The following is a 20,778-nucleotide window of genomic DNA, read 5'->3' as shown; positions in this document are numbered from 1 at the left end:
CAGTATCAACTTTAATAATCACATCTGTATTTGCAATAGAAAATTCAATTTCAAGCACAGCACATCTTGAAAGCATAAATCCTGAGTCTATGTAAAATCTTCATTGATCACTGTTCTCTCTTAAGTAGATTTCATATACCACTCCTCCACACTGGGAGCAGAGGGATGCATCCTACAAAGAGTGTAGTGATGGTTTCTAAATTCTCTGTTGACTTATGGAAGAGATTTGGAGAGGCAGTGGTACCTTCTGACACCAAGAAGCTTAACAAGGGCAGCAACAGCTTAATCATTAGGTGTGGTCCCCAGACAGTCACAAAGGCATTTCTGTGCTGCTGTGATTGGGATGAAGCTGTGCAGGCAGCCAGGACTGGAGGTGTGTGTAAAACCAGAGGGGTAGGGATTGGCAGGAACAGGGCTGACACTGGGGAGCCAGGAGCCAGGAGCCAGCAACAACACCAACACAGAAACCATGTCAGTGACACTGGCAGCTGCTGCTATGGGATGCCATTTCTCAGCATCCAGGCAGGGCAAGCAGAGGTGGGGATGGTGACAGCTCAGCAATCTGGCAATGGCAAGGTGATAATTCAGGTCTCAAGTCAGTCAAGGAGGGCCAAACAGCAATTCATGAATAGCAGGGAATGGGTCAGGATTCTCCACAGCATCTCTTGAGCAGGGACTAATGGCCCCAGGCTGAGCTGAGCTAGGGTATTGGCCCATGGGCAGAGGTGAGAGAGGCATAGCGGGGAATGCTCAGTGATGCTTTTTGGTGCCCTCTGGATACTGAAAAAAAACATGATTTAGAACTTCTGCATAATACAGGCTTCAGAAACAAATAAAAATTTTCATAAGTGTGAAATATAAGGAAAAGAGGAGGAGGGTGGCTGAAACAAAGCTCAAGCAGGTGTTTATATCTGCACATGTAGACGTGTCCATTGAAAGGACAGAGAAATGGCTTCCATGCTCCCACCTATGCCTTGTTGTGCTCACCTGAGGAGTAAGAGAATATTTGCCCTTTTGCACCTGAGCACTCTATTGCCACCTGCATTTGCCAAGTACCTGCTGACAGCTGTGAGACCTCTTATCTCTCAAGAAAGAAAAAGGAGGTAAAAATAACAATAAACCAGGGATATAACAATTTTAAAACCAAAGCTTTTTCTCTCTTTTTTCCTCACTCTGTCTCCAAGTACACCTTTCCAGCTCATTACTGCAAATCATTTGAATTCCAGCACACAATGTCACCTGCACTGTAATCTGATTACTTTATGGAGGAATTAGTATGTATATTTAATGTAGAAAGGTTTTAATCTTGATGAAAATAATCCTAAGGAACTGTGATAGGGCTGCTCATATGTCTGGCAGATATGCCAGTAACATGCTAATAAATGACAGCTGATTTATGTATCTGGATTCTTTTATTTATAAAAATAGCAAGTGGACTGATTTTTGATATTAATAATACAAGTGAATCCACTTTGATTAGACTTCTGTAGAGAGCTGTGCATATTCGGCATTACAATTAAATCTTATGATGTGGAATGGGAATGACATGCTAATGAAGCAAGCCAGTGAGCCTGAACCAAGAATGTCCAACATCATTATGGGATATCTTAGATGAAGAGTAATTATAAGAGGAACACTGAAATGTCATTAAAAATCTTCAGTAAGAGATTTAACCTACTATTTCATACTAATGCTGGATTTTTACAACATAACTGAACACAAAGTTCCTTTTCAGAATTTACAGAAAGGGCTTTTAAATAGGTCTGGATTTAAGAAAAAGATACAATCTAGTGTCCTAATTTAATTTGGTACATCAAAATTCAATGGTAGTATGTAATTGAAATCTCTTTTTAATAATTTCAGATGAATTAGCAATTAAGGCTTGATCCGATTTCCATGAAATTTATTAAAATTGAGGGCTGAAGCCCTTGAAAATTTTTATTCTTTTCACTCCATTAGCACAATACATCTAGTCTAAGTGACTCTGTCAGTTGGTACTGTGCATTCCTTGTTTATTTATGAGAATTTGTTTCATGGAAGTTCAAAAGAGGTAACCTTATGCATATTCATAGTAGATGGCTCATAATACATGAATCAAGAAAACTCTCAGAGCCTGAGTTGGTTCTTACTTCCTAAGCAAGTTTACTAAGTGCTTTTACCTTCACAGCTTCTTACAACCACATTATAGCTGTACGTGTGCTGCCCATAGCAGCGACCTTTTAGAGACTGGTGGCAACTTGCCAGGCCTCTCTTTGAATATGACACAGGAAAGGATCAAACACCGTGCTGGCCTCTAAAAAAAAAAAAATATATATATATATATATATAAAACATGAACTTCTGAAGACCACTGTGAAACAGGAGCCCCAGAGAATGGGACAATGAATCAGAAAATCAGTACCAATCGTACTACCACAATACCCTAAAAATAGTATTTCTCTGTGACAGCTATAAATTACACACAGAGAGATTGAAAGGTTACAAGAACTATGTCATGCAGAGTTTTTTTGGAGAGGTTGGCTTACTTTTTCCATAGAACCTTTATGAAAAGCAATTATGCTTAACAGGAAAAGGCTGGAGCGCAATGGCCTCACACCATGACAGCCATGTATTTCAATTCTAAGTGTGCAGCATTCCCTGGCTGTTTGTCTGTGTTGCATGCACTTATTAAAGATGCCTTTCTGGGAAAGGCTGGCCCTTACTGTGTCATTATGAGAAAGGTAAACAATATTTCTTGTGAAAGAAGGGCTGCATGTAGCTACATGAAGGAAATATTTATTACTCTTCATGAAACATAAAAATGAAGGTGTTGCTAGTTTGCTGCCATGAAAAATGCTTAATTATTAAAATAATGAGACTCCATAAGGAAGAACTGCAAGGAGAAAGTAGAACATTTTTTAGTACTTTATTTTGACAGAGAGGAGAGTAATCTACTTTACCTCTACAGCCAGTAGGACTTCTAATGAGAGATAAGCCCACTTAGTGACTTCAGACTTTGTATTTATTATTCTTAGAAAACATCTATTGATTGCTCAATATAGAATAGTGACGTCATTAACTCAAAAGAATAGATCAGGATTTCGTATGTCTATAAACACATATGTTTCTGACATAAAAGTATTGGATTACAAATCAGTGTTGGTGATCCAACAGATTTTTGCAATTTTCTTGCAGAACTGATGCACAAGGAAGTTATTTCTATAGTATTTCAAGAATTTTTGGCATTCTTCTTTGACTTTCTAAGATTTAATGTAGAATCTTTTTGTCATGCACTCACTGCTTCATTTACCAGAGACATTTCTGAGCTGCTTTGGTTTAGTATCTTTTTTCCAAGGATGAGGAAAGAAGCTTACCTTTGTCCACAGCAGGTAATGGTAGAAAAGAGGGAAATGTGTCACCTATCAACCAGTTTTAGGAAGTAAGGTGGTATTGCTGTGGTTTACGTCAGTACCCTCCAGTATTAAGATTGATCTTTATGTGGGCAATATCTCACTCTAAAGAACTTGAACAAATACCCAGGTATTGCAGCCAACCTTTTCCCATCAGCAAAATTCCTAATAAACCAAGCTGGTGAGCCTTATAATGTGAGCTGAAGGTAAGTGACCTTAGGGTGGTGAGATCAGCAGGGAAGCGAACTAAGGGTCCAGTAAACAATCATTCAGAATACATTGCTTCCTATTCCCCATGTCTTGAAACTAGGAGCTGTTAACAGAAGATGCCCCAGCAGAACCAGTAATTACTCATCCCTTAACAGTTCTCCGGTGTCCTGTGAAATGTGCAAACATGCTTGACTGTGCCACAGCTGTGGAGAAGGCACAGACCACTCAGTTGTGTCCTGATCACTCTGCAAGGCAGAAGTGTGCGCAGCATTGGCCCAAGCATTTCAGTGTGTAGGTTTAGCTGAAGAACAGTGGGGGCTCCACAAGACTTCCTTCCTCTGCTGTGTCACTTTAGATTTCAGGATCCGAAGATACGCAAATAGTCTGGACAAACAAACATGGTGCCAAAGCTGGATTCATAGCAAATCATGATACAGAACATGAGTTACTGTTGCATCGTGACAGATTTTCTAAGACAAGGATAAGTAGACTAAAATACATAAAGACTAAAATACACACTCTCCAAATGTTTTACACTTATTTTGCCAGTTTGTTAATAGAGAGAAGCCTCAGAGGCAAAACTACTCTAGTCTAGAAATCTGTGTCGGAGTCAGCAAGGCACTGTGTGCAAGGTAACATGCCCTGCTGGGGGCTGATTAGGGCCACCTCCATATGCTGGGAGACAGGATGTGTAACATCAAATACAGTGCAGGGCAAAGCCAGCCACATGACTGCCAACCTGGAGATGGCTTCTATTCAGACAGGTTGGAGCATAAGAGAAGTTTAGGTTTGTGTGCACCCAACTGTACAGATATCTTCCTAAATCATCATTTACTAGTTAAGTCAGGAGTAAGACTCTGCTGGGTTTTGAATTCTACTCTTTTTTCCAAATGGTCTCAAATATCTGAAAATACATGCATTGGTCAGCTGTGACTGAGATAAAACACATTTTCCCTTCCTTTCCTCTGACATTTTGTGTTTTACTCAGGCAGGAATTGTAATGCCAAAAATGGATAAATGGTAGTTTTGTTGGGGAACTCCAATAGCAATGAATCTTAAGGAAAAAGGAAGTATCAAATGAAACATGATAAAACTACTGAGTTTCTCTGATTAAAAAACAAGTCCATAACTAATACTGTTAAGAAAGAAACCATACAAAGTATTAATATAAAAATGTAAACTGGAACCTGCACACCTCTTCAGAAGTTCAATTACAAAAATGACAGCTTTTCCTCCCAAATCTTCCATGGAAACAGCTGATTTCCTCCTCCAGGCTACATTTGTATACTTTCATCCATTATGATGCTTGCAATCAGAAAAACAAGGGTTTTTTCTAACCCTTCCACAACCAAAACGTGTCTTTGCAGACTCTGCCATAGCAGAGTCTTCTCAGAGGGCCACAAGAAGACTTTTCTTCTGCTTAACAGAAGCAGAAGAATGTCTGAAATGCCTCTGTTACACTGGCGAGCTCAGCTCTTTCTGTTAACTGACCATTCAGCATTTTCTTTCTTTCAAGACACAAGTAAGATTTTTTTAATTGTTGTCTTTGCATTTTTCACTAATGTACTCGGAGGAGAATTAGGTTTTATTTTACTTCTGTTCTTTTAATACTTCAAAGTGTGACCACCATTCTGTTTATCTGTTTTCTATTTTAATATGCAGCTATAGTATTTTAACCAGGAAAGCACTAAGCTTAATTTTTAAATTTTTGTTGATAATGGCAAACATTTAAAATAGAACAAATTAATTAGTTTCCAGCAGTTCCATCAGTGGGATTACTTTAAAGTTATATTTAAAATGCAAAAATATTTGATCACAGTGGATTAACTTCTGGTATTCACTAGATGAAGTAAGACCAGATGCTTTCAAGACCTATGATACTATTTTGGTAGCCACACTGCTCTATAGCCATTGCTTAGACCAGTACAATTGTTGGTGTGGCAGAGGGAGGAGCTCTGAAATAGGATTTTCCTTTCCTGGGGCAAAATTGGTGTATCATTACCCAAGAAAATGGCAGTTGTCAGGATGGCTGCAAATCAACTAGATAGGCAGGAAGTGGGAGGGCTGTGACATGTGCCACTCTTATGTCTTTCAACTGCAGCATGAGTTCATCATAAGAGCATCGCCTCTAATTCAAAAATCATGCTCAAACCTCTATGCAGTATGTGCATGTGGTCCTTCATTTCTCAGACATTCCCTCCTCAACACATTTCTTTATAACTGAAAACTGCCAATTTACTTCTTGTTTTATAAAATGCTGTTGGAACAATGGGATTCTTCAGTGTCGCAGTGAATCCAAAATGACTGCAGCAGAGGAGCCGTTCATGTAGGTTTTTGCAGAATGAAAAACAGAAGATCAAGCAGAATTCTTGCTCTCTTAGCTTCAAATGCAGTTCAGCCTTTAATTTAAATGAGCTCTGAATTTCACCCCTCAGATCGTTAAATACTTGTTGGTGTAAGTGAGTACAGGTCTTGGTGAAACCTGTTAGTTGTTAAGTAGGTTCAAGGCTACTTCTCTAAAAAGCAGGTATGGTTGAAACCAGCATTGCCCTTCCTCCAACACATTGCTTCTTGATGACATTAATGTGCAGTTTGGCAGCTTGACAGCTTGAATCCTCCATAGTGTATTTTTTTAGCTGGAAGAAACTGTTGACTATATCTGTCCGCCTGCATGCTAACAGAGTATGCCTAAAATGAGTGTTGTGAACACCGGGAATTTTTACCTGTCAATATCTGGCCTAAGATTGCTTCATGGATTTTACACAGGTTGATGAATGCGAACAGCTTATAGATACATAATATTCTTATGTGTAAATCTATAATGTATTCATAAGCAAAGTTCCATACTAAAACAACAATCTTAATGAATGGCATTTATTTTCAGGGAAATATATGTTGAGAAAAGAGTTTTGAAGGGCTATCTTTAAACAATACACTTGCTGTTTCCTCTTCCTCCCCTTTTCAAAAAGAGTTTTAGATATCCAACAGTGTTTTAGACTCAACTGTGGAGTTTTCTAGGAGAAAATATTTTTACTTGTTATTAAAGGATTTTATAAAAGTAAAATAGCATTTCCAAGATGTGTAATGCTCTTATTCACAGAGAAATGCCACTTCACGCAAGTGTGAAATAAAAAAATTGCAATTTCTGCGATAAACAGTGTGTCCGTAAGTAGTTAATGTTTTACACTGAATCAATAGCATTGATTAAAATTTTTATTTACAGTCCTTTTACATTTTCTGTAAAATCTACTGAAAGAAATAGGTAAGACAAATTAGCTATTTTTCCCTGTGTTACAGAAAGTCTGTATTTCTTTACCACAAATAGTCACTGGTTTTTTGGATCAATGTTTTGTTTGGTTTGAAAGTTGTAGTTTGTTTATGTTGTTTGTTTTACAGTATAACTTAGAAGATCCAAGTCAAGAGTAACCTCTTTTTGCGCTAGGAATACTTAACATACATACTAGAAAATAGATTCTACCAGTGGCATTTTGAAGTGGTGTCAAACTAGTACTCAAACTGGTGCCAAGAAGAGGTATGTTAGGCTTGGGAAGTGGGGTAAGAGGAGATTATATTTATCAAAGTTCTTACAAAGAGACATATGCAAAACCACCCTTGAAGTGGCTCAGATACATACATCCAGAAAAAGCCCTGAGCAAAGTTAAATGACTGACTGAGAGCCGTGACAGTAAGGAGAGACTGGGATGGGATTTGTAAGGGAGCAACAAATATTCATTGTCTCTTATGCACTGTACAGAAATCCCTTTGAGTCACTGGCCTCCTTTCATTGTGGCCACAGCTTCTCTAATGAGTTCAGTGAAGAGTTTATGCACCTCAAATGTCTATACTTTTCTGGCCAGTCCATTCTCTTATTAAAAATGAAACTTATTGTACATTTCCCAGATCACATCCATACCCTGTGGTACCTTTTAGTACACAGACAGGCTACTAAATAAACCCAAATTAGTTTATCTGTATAGAGTATGTTGATATATCTGCTTCCAGATAATGTAGGCTATCCATTGGATGTTTGTCCCCAAGAGAGACTTTGTAGTCTCTTCCCCACCATTACTATGAATAAATCAATCTGTAGCTTCTGTTGGTCCTAGCCTGTTATTTGTTGTCTGCATGTTACACATCTGATTCCCACACTCAGCTTCTACGTACACTTCTAATGGTGCCTTGGTCTCAGGGGTTTCTTCTTGGGCTCATGTTGTTTCACAGTCTTCCCTTAGCCTTGAGGCCAGCCAGGACAGTCAGAAGAGATGAGGGAAGGTACTTCTCACTTGGCTGATTCATTGCACATCATTATCATGTAAGAAAGTCCAACTCAATCTGATATTTCTGCAGAAGAAAAAAAAAGATAAAATATTAGATGAGAATTGTCAAATTCACTCTGTATGGATGGATGTCTGAGTTATATTAAGAACTGGAAAATGTGTAGTCAGAACAATGAAGAAAACTACATTAGGCAAAAATGAGTAAGGTGCCAAGGATCTCACATGAGGACAAATCATAACCGGTGCTCCAAGTGCAATGGATCGGGGATATTGAGTAATAAGAAGATAAGGATCTAAATACAGATATTTAACCTCTGAAGGCCTTCAAGGTACTTGTTCTGTAAAAGCTAGATTGTAGCTATAAAAGACACAGACATAAATGAACTCCGGCACTGTCAAAGAGTTTTTCTTTTGTTCTGTTTTTTAAGATTAAGTAATTTTTATGAATAGTGGTGAGAAATGAAGCCAGTTCAGCAATAAGATGAAGTGAATAGAATGATGAGGTGGTCATCTTTCCAAGAAGACCATTAGGGAAAAAAAGCTGTATTGAGGTTAATTTTTTAAAAATGGAGGTTATAGTTATTCATGAGAAAGTCCAAGGGCTCTTAAAAATAAGCAGTTTTTGCTCTCCCAGAACAGTGAGATGCAGCAAACATCCCAGGTATTAAGCTAGTGACTTAGTACAGCATTTTTCCTCTATATATGTTTAATTAGCCTTTATTATCACAAAACTTCTTAGTGGCTCATTGATTATCACGCAGCAGAAATAGCAGACCTGTCAACAGTTTTGTGTACAGCTCTGCATTCAGACCCCCTCCATCTGGGTGTGACACAAACGGAGTGAGTGAAAGTACATGGATTTACTGGTGGTCTCCTGCAGAGCAGATTTGGACAAATTCAGATGGGATGCATCTCTGAAGATGTGACCAAGCTGTACAAGGGCTAAAAATGCTCCAGTATTTCCATGCAGAAAAAGACAAGGCATAGGGAAAAAGCAGTAAAAATAAGAAGAATATGAGAACCTTAAGAAGAACCATTAGTCCAGAAATTTGTTTGGATGCTAACAGCTCCAATTTTACAAGAATGAAAAATATGGGATACACATCATACAAGCCTCTTAGTTTGCTCTATCCTTGTTTCTTGATATTTCTCTGCTGTAAAGCCTCAATCTATATTAGGGGAAATTTCTCACAATAAAATTACATCAATGTAAGAAAACAGAAGTGCATCTAATTTTCTATTAAAATGTCTCTCTTTTTTAACTATAAACCTAAGAGTTCTAAACATGAAAAAGTTTTAAAAAAGATCAAACATAAGTTTTTTGAAAAAAAAAAATTCCAAAACCTAATGTTATTAATGAACAGGTGTTATTCCAAAACATCCTGTTATTAATGAACATTAATTTTGGGGTTTTTATTTACAAGTTCACTTGCTTGAACACATATACTGCAATTTCTTTGTGATAGTATTCCTATGTCGGTCAAAAATAAAAAGCATGGGCATAATTTTCTTTATGGATTTAGCATTCTGGGGTTGGAAATTAAGGGAATCCCTATCATTCTGCCTTGTGAATTCCCTCATGGGTGTAGAGATTCTCCTGCTTTCCTTAATTTATGCAAAGTGCATAAATTACTACATATGAAGATAAGATAGCATAATGCACTAACATATTTTTGTTGTGACTCTGAACATTACAGAGAGTAATGGTATAGCTAATATGTTATAATTTTTTAAAATTAAATATAATTTGTAATTACTAATTGATATTCCCAATCCAATCTCTCTCATGATGATATTCCCTCGTGTTTGATACCAAAATGCTATAAAGAATAATCTCCTTGGCACTACTGATATCTGCTGTGAGTTACATGAGAATATTTCGATGCTGAGTAATATGCATCTTGAGGAACATGTAATAAAATGTAAATTTAAAGCATGAAAAATGAGCAGTTGAAAACAGCAAGTCAAAAATATGTAACGCATTTTGTGTCATACACATCTAAAAGATCAACCCTAAAAAATGTTGCAGTTTTTTTTCTTTAAAAACTTGACTATATATTGAATATAATGTTTAAGCAGGGATTCAAATCTAACTCCAAATGTCAGAGCAAAACACAGTTGCTGAAGCAGAAATATAGTCAAGCTCTCAGGCCCACTGAAGATTTAATGTTTGTGGCACTTGTGCTATCCAGCCTCTCTGCTTTCCCAGACTGGAATGACTGAAGCAGAACTTTACTGTTAGCAGATACAGAGCTACAAGGAGTGTGAGTTTTCTTGGACATCCAACATTAACACTCAGGGTTTTGGTGCATCAGATCTGTGTTGCCTTCCCTCTTCCTGTAGACATGGGTAGAAGCCTGCTTTTTCCCACTTCACACTGAAAGAGGGCAAGAAGTAAAAATTATTTCAAATTATTTATTTTCCTCCTTCTCATGTTGCCGATCTGAGGTTTTTAAGTTCCCTTGTACTAATTTTGTTAAATTAAAGGACTGCATGTGAAATTAAAATCTCAGTGGCATTTTTATTGGGCTTTTCCTTAAGAAAACCTATCCAATTTCCATCTTAGAAAATTGGAATCCTCTCACAGAAGAGGGGCAAAGGGTAAAAATGGTCTTTGTAATAGGGGTAATACTTACTTTTAGGACAGTGGAACTTAATGGATGGATTCATTTTTTCATATTGGTTTGAATTCCTAAATATGAGACTTACAAAAATACATACAGAATTTCTGATATCAAAAGGCATTTTTATCAGACATTTTACACATGTTCATATGGGTGCTCAGATCTCATTTTTGGAGCTTATATGTCAAACTTTCTTGCAACTAGCCGTTTACCAGGCTTGTTTTGATCTCAGCATCATAATTACCTGTGGAGAATCTGATCTGGTAAAACAGGTGGTGATATACTTAGAATGTTGTAGGACTCAATTGCAATTAAAAAATAATGTCATGTGGAAAGAGATTGGATATTTTTCCTCCCTTTTAGCTCATTTCAAGAAGTTGTATGTATAAGCATGGTTTGAATAACCGTTTGGTGACTTAGTAACTCTCTGAATAAGCAGGTGTACAGCTCGAAATGTAGGCACTGTGAAGATGAGCATGTATTTTGTTGATCACACCTAAAAGAAACTGGTTTAGATTTGTGAGGCTTTTTTTGCCCAGCTGTAAGTAAGCATTGAAAAAGTGACCTCATTTTCCTTTCTCTTCTGTCCTTGCCTGCTATCTTCTTTAAGGAGAATTTAAATGCTGTAAAACCCATCCCCAAACACACTATCCCTCTCCCAGTATCTTCATCTTCATCAGTTGCCTCTCTGCTTCCTTATGAAGAGTTCCTCTCCTCCCACCATGGACCTCACACCCTTCTGCACCTTTTGTTCTCATCACTGTGCTCATATTCATGTACCTTCCAAGTAAGGAAATCCTTGGCTTTCAATACTCACTGTGCAGTCCTTAGTCACAGCATAAGAGGAACTTCCAGGGAGTGGGGAGAAAGCAGGAATAAAGAGGCAGTTTGGGAAAAGACAGGAGACAGAGGGAGGGATGCTTGGCTCTTAGCTGGAGAAAGAAAGACCACTAACATCAGTCTGAAGGCCTTCACTGCTGCTGACTTAAACCAAAATACTAGAGAAAAGAAAGGTTTTCACAATGCTGGGAAAAGCTGTGAATTAATTTGAGTAATGTTTATTAGTAAAAAAAAAGAGGTAAAAGCCAACAATATGCTGGAAAAGTATAGATATGATTATTCAATAGAAATTTGAGGAAATTATCCTGGCACAGTCCAAGAGACTAATGAGTCCATATTAAGAAAATGGCACAGTGCAGGTCACCCTATTATAAAACAGGATATTAGAGAAATGGAGAAGGTGCAGCTAAGGGCAAGCAGAGTGCCACAGCAATACAATGATCTTAGTTATTGAGAAAGGTTAGAGAAACAAGATCCATAAGCTAGGGAAAAGAATTAAAATTAAGATAGACCCTCAGCAAAGTCTGCCAGAGTATTTGTATGCAATTTGACGACAATGCCTACAAGAGGATATTTGAACTCCTATCACTACAAAGTAAGGGCATTGTCATTTAGATTTGTTGGTTTGGTCAATGTATAGTAAGTAATATATAGAGTAAGAGTAATGATAAAATGGATTTAAGTGACTTAAATATAGACTAAATTTCTTGAGGAATACCTGAACGTTTTTATAACACCCTTGAAAGTCTTTTTAAAATATATGTGGCCTGATATATCTAGCTAAACTCGCAGTCAAATCTGGGTTTGAGATAGGCCAAACAATAAGATAGAAAATGTTGTATAAACACAGAGAGGAGTTAAGCAGACAGGCTTTATGATGATATTAGTGTAATTCAGCTCTCTATAAAATAGTAAGATGACTTTTTAAAAAAATAATGTAGTAGACAATGGGTTACTGCAAAAACATTACCTATGAATATAGATTTAGTTGAAAATATTCTGGTTTTAGCATTGAGTCAACAGTAAAAAAAAAATCCTACCACATTGCTCCTTTACAAGGCATAAAAGGTAATTTTATTCACTAAAGGTACTCCTGGTTTCATGCATGACAACAATTGACATTTTATGAATATAAAAACTCTCATATTGATTAGTCCAGATTATTGTCTACACCATTTAAACCAACAATTGTTACACATAGCAGTCTTTTATTCCATACTTTTTGAACACATAATATATAATTTGGAGCAATGGTAGTCTTCACTCTGGACAATCTGCATGAAGGACATAGATATGTAATCCTAGAAATACAGTGTCAGTCCAAAGGACAAGGAGCATTCAATAAGTAGTTTCAACATTCCCTTTTCAGCAAGCAAGTTACATTCTCTGTACATGCTAGGTCTCTGATAATCAGTCTTGTCCATCTGTAATATGATCAAGATACAGGGACTGAGTAGGATGCCTGGTATGGAGAGAATATATTTAATTTGGCATTAAATTTGTAAAATTTTACTAATATCATTACATAGAAAATGTTTATCTTAAAAATAAGTTTTTAAAGAGTGAATGAGATAGCATTGTATTTAGAGAAAAAAAGATTAACTCATCTATTTAGATGTTTCTGCCATTACTGTCATTGAAAAAAAAAAAAAAGCAGATTAAGAAGAATCAGAATTTCATTGTGTGCTTGGGAATTAGGTACCAGAAGGGTGTAGAAGTAGATTTGAAAAAGAGCAAACCCATGTATTTGGGGAGAAAAAGTGATCATTTAAGAATCGATGGTGTGCATCTGAAAATCCCATTAGAGAATGTCAAGCTGCATTGGTCAGAAAAAAAGAATATGAAATGGGGCCAATTAATACGACGCTGTTGAGCGCATGGCAATAGCTCCTAGTTCCTGATTTACAGAGGAGAATACAGCTGAGTGGAAATGATTTTGATAAATTTGCATTTGTGGCTGTAAGTCAAATTCTACATAAAGAGATCTAGCAACCACTGTGAGATGACTGTAGCCCAGGACTCCCAGTCCAGAGCCTGGGATGATATTGCTGGTTCTGTAACTGATCTTTGTAATGACCTTGACCAGATCACTTCTCTCTGTAAACGTTTCATGTACTGAGTATTTTTATATCTTGTTCTATTAGCATGCCTATATATGTTGATTGTAAGCCTTTAGAGTCTTCCGAAGAATGGCTTACTTACTGTGTTTGTACAGTCTGCAGCAGAACGAGCCTGTGATCTTCTCTGGGGAGAATTTAAATACCATAAAATCATGCAAGCAGTAGAAGGACCATGACACAGAAAGCGAGAAAATCAATGGGATTTGGGGATCAAGGAATTTTAAACTAAAGGACTTTCAAATATATAGTTTCCTCACACTGACATAGCTCCTAATCTGATTCAAAATTTGATTTATTTGCTCAGCATGTTTCCATGTCCTTGAAACAATTCATTTGTGACAGTTGCACATTGTCATTGAATTTTCCCAAATACTGATCAGTAGGTCTCTAGTGCTACTAAAAGCCCTGATAGTCTTGTTTCTTAATTGAGGAATAATTAGTATTCTAACTAAACAGAAGCAGTCTCATCTTCAGAACTGTGGACTCTTCTGCCAAAAACGTGGTTCAGAGCACTGTATCTTCAAGCATCAGCAAAAAGAAATTATGTGTTTGTCCTCTTCCAGGCTGTCTGGACTCTTCTATACATCCTTTGTTCTCTTCATCATTTTTTATTATCCAGTGTGGCCAAACATTTGATCAGTGCTGAAATTATCACTCTGCAAGTCTTAAGGGGCTACTCAGCCAAAGATTATGGAGCCACAGGCACTGTTTCCACATGTACAGTAAGTCCATTGTGCAGTTCCTTCTGTTATTGTACTGTGGAGGAGGGAAGCCTCAACTAGATAGCAATCTTGTTTTCACAGTAAGATGCCTGGGCCAGACCAATGGCTGGTATATTTAAAAATGTTCTTCAGCAGATTTCCAGTGAACAAGTTCTCCCAGGCACCCATCCCACTGAGAAATGTGCCATTCTAGCTAAAGGGCCGTCCCTCTAGGGCAGGCCTCCCAATTTCCAGTACATAACTCTCAATCCTGCATAGGCACTGCCATGCAAAATTCCCATGGGGTGGCACTCAGCCTGGCAGAGCCAGACTGAGATTAAACCACTTCACTTTCAAAGGGTTTAATTTTAGCAACAGATAAGGAGGCCTAGCCTTTTGCTAAGGCAACATACCCCATTTCTTTCTTTTATCTTCTCTTTTGGAGGGTTAGCAGATGAGGAGGAGAATTGCATCCAGTTTTCATTTATCAATGCATAAAGTGTTGTCCTATGCACTATCATAAGTGTTCAGGGAGAGCAAGCCAAAGGAATGAAAACCAGACTGCAAGCAGTGCTTTCCCACAAGGCTTTCCCCCATATTTATAGCTTCTTCTGTTGACTCATCACTACAATACAACAAAAGACCATTTTGATCCTGACTTATTAATAGGATATCTTATTAATAGAGAAGAAAAAGGGATTTATATGCTATCTGAATAAAAAATGTTCTAGTATTTATCAGCCAGTAGCAACTTTTAAATTCTCTGCTGAGTTTAGTAGGCCAAATTTATCTCTGTTATTCAACACTAGAAGTAGCCTAGGAGAGCCTAGAAGCAGTTAGGATACATGAAAGAATAATTTTTGCATTAGTAGGACTCAGGTGATGATCAGACAGATAGTCTATAAGCACTTTGTAAAGAAAAATGATGACTATATGATCAGACATCATAATGCTCTTTCTGCTGGGCTAGTTAGCATCCTATTTTCAGTGCATCAGTTCTACACGGTACCCTTTAAAATGCACTCAAAAGCACGTAACGTTCATTCTTCCCTCTTCTTCCCATGTTTATAGGCCAGTTTGTTGATACTAAACAGTTTCTTCCAGCTGAAGTGAAACAAGATTAGTTTGGAAGAATGAAAAACACAATGTGGTTGCAGTGGTTCACCATTTTATATCTCATTAATGAGCAGGGGTATATTCTGGGTTCTGCCATCAGCATGAAGCTTTATGTTTTTCACACTCATTTCATAGCTACATGTTTTGATGCTCAGACTTTAGGGTTTTGCTATCTCATTAAGTTTCTTGTATACATGTGAGAGCCCATTTACACTTCCAGTAGGTGACTCTTGTTTCTCAGGCAAGTTAGCTGAAGAAGAGCAATAAAAAAAAAACAAAACACATAATCCTGTAGTCCTAAACACCAAAGAGATGCACCACAGTGTTTTCAGACTCAGACTGAGAACACCTGTGTTGGCACAACATGTGTTTTAAGCCTCATTGTACAGCAGGTTGGATCCCTCCAAAATATCTATCTGTAGCGTGTCATTCCCCACTTCCTGCACTTTTAATGAAGAAACACAGCTTACTTTCCAAACAGTGTTCCTTCTGACTTTTAACTTTCTTTTCTAAGCAAAGATGTTGAAAGATATCAATGTTAAGCCGCTGACAAGTTAAAAATGTGACCATCATACCATAGTTATGGAAAAGGCAGTGAAAAAGTAAATCCCAATACAATAATAATAAAATAAATAAAAGAAAAAGCTGCATAACCCCAAGAAAATCAACCAAAACTAAAAAAAACAAACAAACTGCTACCTTATCTCCACTTCGTAATTTTATCTCCTGGTATGCGTATGTGGATTTTTTTTCAACATCTGCAATTGAATGGCACTGATTTATTCCAACTGGTGCATCTAGACTGAGGTCTTCCTAATTCTTTAATCATTAGGTATTTCCTGTGTGGAGAGATACTGTCCCAATTACACTGGATGTGAGGCTTGTAGAAAATAGTGCTTGGAGGTGAAAAATAGCAGCCCTTGCCCATTCACTCCATTGGGCTTAATTTTGCTTTTCCTGCTATTCTCTACCACAAAGCAATGGTAAATTAAAGCAGCAGAATTAAAACAAAACAAAAAAATCAATCTTTTTTTAATTGCATTTTTAAGCAGTAAATATTTTAGTGATAGAATTTCAGTTTGAATGAAAGGGAAAAAAAGATGTTACTATCTTAGTAACAAAGTTACTATCTTGCACAAAGGAAAAGAAGTTTTATATAGAATGTGCATCTTAATGACTAGAAGGTGTTGATTAGCATCATACTTTTATTTCACACAAAGATGTGTGAACCTTTCATAACAAAACTTGTAAGAAAGCAGAACTTGTCTCATTTATGCATTTTTTTTATAAAGGTGAAACAGTCAGCAGTTTACTTACAGACAAACTAACAGAACATCTCATAGCCCTGCTGGACAGGGTAGACGAGTTTGGGATCACAGCCTTCTCCTCCTCCCCTCACCCCAGTCCTGCCACCAGCCTGCCTGCTGATCATTACAGTACATATTTTGCTACCTATTAAAAGAAGCACCTTTGGAATAAGGAGATTGCCCAAGTCTCCCTCAGCCCACTGGAGTACAGCTTGGTGCTGTTTGTCAGCAGCCAGGAAAAGCCTGAGCTGATGAATTGCTCTGGAACAGCCAGGGAGGAGATGCATCAAAATAATTCAAGGAAATAAATATTCGGGTTGCTGAGGAAAAAGGAATGCCACTCACATTCAGAAAGTATTTGATAAAGGTGGACTTTTGAAACAGCTCTCTTTGTTTTGCATAAAAGTAAAATTGCCATCTCAGCTCTACTTCATACTCACTTTGTGCCTGCCCAAGCTGAGTTTGTTTCTGTAATTGCAGGGAAAAGCTTTTCTGAGGCAAATCTGAGAGTCAGCTGGAGAAGCTGAGGAAAGGAATTCCTCTCCTTAAGCTGAAGTGGGCAACTGTGCTGGTAATGGGTATTTCAGATGAAATGTGTGGTTCTGCATGCTTGTTTATGCTGTGTTGAAGATCCTGTTATTGCTGTTGTTGGTGGATAATTTCATTTGACAATGTGCTGCAGATTCATCTTTATGTATGAATTTACAAGTACGGAGTGAGAAGCATAAAAAAATAATACAGAACTACTCATGCAGAGTCACAGCACACAAATTAGAACATTCAGTAGTTCAAAAATGCCAGGATAGACAATTTTAATCTTTCATAGCACCTCTGTATTTGTAAAGCTTTAGCTTTTGTTCATGATGATGAACATGAGGAAATCAAACTCACCGAATAAATGTAGTTTCAAAAACTTGGTTGTGTGAGAAAGCAGAATATATTGCCCACATTTAACCAGTATTCCTGTAAATGTGTAATGTGTTATCAACATCTGCATTTTCTGTTCTAAATTTTACTGTATGATCAGGGAGTAAATGAAAGTCTGGCTGTAGTACCCACCTATGTCTGGGATAAATTAGTGTTTGTACGACAGGTAATGGGCCAGGGCGAAATGCTGCCACCTCCCAAAACCTTGATAGTACCCAACAAGTTTTAAGAGATATTGGTTAGTTTGGTTTAATAAGTTGCTTTATGCTTTGTCTAGTTTTTGGAATGCAACTTACACTTACCAGACACCTGAAGAAAAAAGGCATAATGAAAACATAAAAAGTTTTTTTTTATTATTATTTAAAGACTCCAGTATTTCTTTCCTGAAACATTTTCATTAATATGATAATATCATCTGAAGAAGGAGCAGAGCAAAATCCCTCCATGTGATTAGAATTTTTTTCTCTTTTCTCTTTAGATTCTCAGGTAAATTAAATTTCTTCTGGTTCATTGTCTTAATTAATTGGTCCTACTGACTTTACTAATCTTCAAATGCCACTTCTGATTTTTCCATCCCATGGTCACTGCTTCCTCTCAGCAATGTGAGAAACTGGACTTTATGGCTTTATTCTACTATTTGAAATTATTCAATCTGCTGTCTTTTCCCATCTGATTAATTTAACAAGTATCCCACCTCCTGAAAAGGGGAGGAGAGATATGCTGGTTCACATCCATTTGGAACCAATGCTACAACTAGGCATGCAGTTTTACAAAAATTACTAGAAATCAACACAAGTTGGGATATGTTTGTTATACATTCCAGTAATCAATAAAATGTTATTAAAATATTTATTTCCTTATAGAACATGAAAGTTGAAGCAAATTCTTAAAGGATTACTACACATTTTAACTAAGATGCCTCCACTTATCAACAAATAAAATTACATTAACTGGCAGTCAAATACAAGAATTATCTAACAGTGGAATTTGGAGTGCCTTCTTAAGCTACATAAAGATGGAAAACCAGAACAAGTTGCCAGAACAAGTCTTGAGGTAAGAATTACAAAATTTCAGGAGTTGCTTTTTACTTCATATATAAAATATACTGGGCTTCTTCCCATCTAGAAACTATTTAAATAAAGAAGATGGCAGAAATGAAATGAAAGGAGTTTTCCACAAGAAGCAAACCTGTAGAGGAATGATGCCCTGAAGCTAAATGGAAAGTGTAACAGGTAGCTGGAGAATCTTTACCATGGCTCCAGTACTCCAGCTTGTCCAGAGGGAGGTCCTGCAATTAGAGGTCATAAATAAATACCCATAGATGGACTCCAGCATCTATTGAATCTTATTAATTACCATGTGGTTCTGCTGGAGAGGAAGTTTACCCAGAGGTTACGAATTGTGGACTCAGTATAATGGTGATATGGCAATAAAATACTTGAGTTATTCCTGACATCGGAAAATAAAAGTGGGACAAACAGGTATTTATGACACAAATATTTAATTTCAGTGCCTGGCCTATAACCTTGTATAATAAAAAAATAACAATCTTGAAATAAAGTCCATAGATCTGGATGTTTCATGAAGTACAGGTTTCCCCACCACACTGTACTGGATTTAACTATTCATTGTACAGGAGACAAGAAATATGACAAAGGAAGCAACAGAAAGACCTTGAAAATCTTAATCTGTTTTTCCTTTCACATGAAGAGATTTCTTTAAAGACAGGAAAGATGCTACTGACATACAAAATGAACTGTAAAGCTAGGCAGTGTTGCTTGATCTTGTTTTGACTCAGACAAAATAAGTAATTGTGGAGCTACTTATATATTTATATACACATATATATATAGAGACACTTATTAATGCTCAATGTATTAAAAAAATATATCATCTCAGTTTGATAGGGACTAGGGGAAAATGAGATAACATGACAATGTTTATGTGGAAAATATGAGTTGATTTCTGTTAAAAATAAAAAGCATATAAAACATTATAAAATGACTTTATTTTTTTGTCAGACATTTGCCGTACGAATGTGAAAAATACATTGATGTTGCAGACTTTGGTAAATAGCGCCCATCCTTGGTTGCCTGTAGTAGGTGTTCTAGACAGTTTGGAAGCCATAAGAACCTGCTGAAAGCCATAAGAACCTGCTGAAAAACTGATCATGACACAACTCCTAACACAAAAAAAATAAAATAAAAACTTAACTTTAGCTTTTATTTGTGCTTAAGCTTTGATATGACACAGGTGGAGAGAATCTAATGAGAATATTAGACTTTGATACAGCAACTTAAAAATGTTCTTAACCTTTAGTAGTATTTTGTCCTAATTTTCCCACAGAAATATTATTACCATTTGATTTCCTCATTCTGATCTAAGGTACTTTCTATCATTTAGCCCCAGACTATGTCTATGCCATGAGAGACAAACTTCCCTTTGATATATTAGTTGACATATTAGTTTATTTGCCTATACACTCAAGGTTTTTTACCTTCAGGCATCTTCAAAAATTTTACCTAAATAAAGAGTATTCACTGAAATAATTTATAGCCACTGTGTGCTTTTGATCTGTATGAATACTTTCCACAGATTTTACTGATGTTTCAGGCATAGAGTGTTAAATTGGACTGTAACAATAAATGCATCCCCATTCATTACTGCCTGACTACACAATGGACAAAAAAATCTTATTATAATTCTTAAAAGTTTAAACATTTTTTTCAGACTAGCAGCTTTTCCTCTCCTTAACTTTCCTGCTCAATATGAATTTCTTACTCAGACTTTTTACTTCTGATTCATTCAGTCTTCAATAACTTCATACAGAAATGGTAAAACTTGCAATATAATATTTTAATTTATATTAGTACTATTAGGAACTATTAAGATTGTTTGGCTTATTTCCTGGCCCAGTCTTTACTCTGGTTAGAAGAAATACTGGAAAGGCTTTTGGCAGCATCTGACTAACATACACGTCCTCTCTGTATTCATTTTTGTTAGTTTGTATTCTTCAATTTCAATGCATGAGTTTTTCTCTCAATTCTCAAGAGATTTAACATTTAAACATTTTATTTAACATTTACAGTTGTATACTTCATGTCTCAGATATGTAAGTAAAGTTAAAATGCATCTTTTAAGAAATTTGGTTTACATTACTTTTGATAGTCTGCCAGGGGACACCTAGATACCATTCTTCAAACACATGGTTGTATAGAGGGCAAATGACTGAAATAGCCTGACATTCATCTAAAGTCACTATATTCT

The 20,778-nt window shown here is 36.7% G+C and overlaps 2 long non-coding RNA genes across 2 annotated transcripts in view; both read left to right on the top strand.

Annotated features, from left to right (window-relative positions):
* Positions 1–17,134, top strand: part of LOC128788049 (uncharacterized) — a 34,922-nt gene extending 17,788 nt beyond the window's left edge. Inside the window, exon 3 of the long non-coding RNA XR_008430948.1 lies at positions 17,065–17,134. This is a non-coding gene — a long non-coding RNA (uncharacterized LOC128788049). The remainder of the gene's footprint in view (positions 1–17,064) is intronic.
* A 1,262-nt stretch (positions 17,135–18,396) lies between these two features.
* The window catches only part of LOC128788048 (uncharacterized), an 8,109-nt gene continuing 5,727 nt past the window's right edge, over positions 18,397–20,778 (top strand). The window contains exon 1 of the long non-coding RNA XR_008430947.1: positions 18,397–18,564. This is a non-coding gene — a long non-coding RNA (uncharacterized LOC128788048). The remainder of the gene's footprint in view (positions 18,565–20,778) is intronic.

The sequence above is a fragment of the Vidua chalybeata genome, chromosome 5 (genome assembly GCF_026979565.1).
Source record: "Vidua chalybeata isolate OUT-0048 chromosome 5, bVidCha1 merged haplotype, whole genome shotgun sequence".
Classification (NCBI taxonomy): Eukaryota; Metazoa; Chordata; class Aves; order Passeriformes; family Viduidae; genus Vidua; species Vidua chalybeata.
Note: the sequence above shows the minus strand (reverse complement) of the source record. Positions and strands in the feature narration are given on the sequence as shown.